The following is a 1,712-nucleotide window of genomic DNA, read 5'->3' on the forward strand; positions in this document are numbered from 1 at the left end:
GGATGCAACATCTGTCCTTTTACCACTTTGAGGGATTTAGGTGTTAATATGGGAGAGATAAAGGAAAGTTGTGTGAAAGTTAGAGCCTTTAAGGAGTGCAAAGAAGTGTCATTGGAGAAATCTATCTCACATTATAGGTGGGGCCGGCTGAATTCCCCATTCTATTTCAAGTGATGGATGTATCATCCAACTACAACCTGTTATTGGGAAGACCATGGGTTCACATGGCAAGAGCGGTTCCTTCCACTCTTCATCAATGTGTAAAGTTTGAGTGGGGTCGCACAAAAGTTCCATCCACGGAGAACTCAGTCACCCCATTCATTCTGTTAATTCTATCCAAGTCACCGACGAATTAGATGAAGCCACTTTTCACACTTTGGAAATCATGCAAGCTATAAAGGTCAATGAGGGAGCAGAGCCCGAAGATACTAAGTTGTCAAGTGCAGCGAAAATGGTTACGTTAGAAATGTTGAAGTATAGATATCAGCCTAAGAATGGACTTGGACCTAAGTCCAATGGCATAGTTGAGCTGATCCAGCTGAAGTATCTGAGAGGCACCAACGGACTCGGTTATGAGCTTGCCTTAGGAAGAGACTGTCACGGGTCAAGCAATACAATTTTTGTACAAGAACAAGCTTTGATTCCAGATCAAGCTGGCGTTGATGACATCGTAGAAGGAATAGTCAATCTGTTCGTGGCCATGGCTGGAGAAGAGGAAGGGATAAATCTCAACAAGTTGACCATTTGTGATGCCAAACCTGGAGAAATCTTGCAGAATTGGACCACCATCCCGTCCCTATTTCAACTAGAGTCCTAGTAGTGTGGAAAAGTAGTCTTAATTTTAAAAATTTGCATGATCAAAGTGAGGCGTGAATCATGTCTAATCTTTTGTTGCTTGCCTCTTCTTAAAGCTAGAATGCTTTGAAATAAAAGTCTTTTTTTTCTTTAAAAAACTCATCGTTTTTTTAAATATCTATTTATTTTTACTTACCTTTTGCACTTTTCAGCACTCATATTAATAAAAATCCTCATTCAATGGTTATGACATGTAACGAATCTACCGAGCAAGGTGAAAGCGATGAACAAGATCACGAAGAATATGATGAAAGTGTGATGCCAAAAAACCTACCACACGAGATCGAGCAAGTTGCAAGTCAGAAGAAACCCAATATGGATGAAACAGAGGTTGTTAACTTAGGAGATTAGGAAATCGTAAAGGAGACATGAGTCAGCATATATTTGGAGGCTGAAAGAAAGCAAGAGTTAATAGAATTGCTTAACCAGTATGTTGACGTATTTGCTTGGTCTTATGATGACATGCCATGATTAAGCACTGATATTGTCTCGCACAAATTACCGACTGATCCCACTTGTCTACCTGTTAAGCAAAAAGACAAGAAAATTCAAGCCGGATTTGAGCTTAAGGATCAAAGAGGAGGTTACTAAGCAAATTGAGGCGAACATTGTAAGGGTCACAAATTACCCCACATGGTTAGCCAATATTGTGCATATGCCAAAAAAGGATGGAAAGATCAGAATATGTGTGGACTATCGAGATCTCAACAGGGCCAGTCCTAAGGATGATTTCCCTCTTCCAAATATTCATATACTCATCGATAATTGTGCAAAACATGAGTTGCAATCATTTGTCGATTGCTTTGCAGGATATCACCAAATCCTGATGGATGAAGACGATGCAGAGAAGATAGCGA

The sequence above is a fragment of the Solanum tuberosum genome, unplaced genomic scaffold (genome assembly GCF_000226075.1).
Source record: "Solanum tuberosum cultivar DM 1-3 516 R44 unplaced genomic scaffold, SolTub_3.0 scf00058, whole genome shotgun sequence".
NCBI classification, from domain to species: domain Eukaryota; kingdom Viridiplantae; phylum Streptophyta; class Magnoliopsida; order Solanales; family Solanaceae; genus Solanum; species Solanum tuberosum.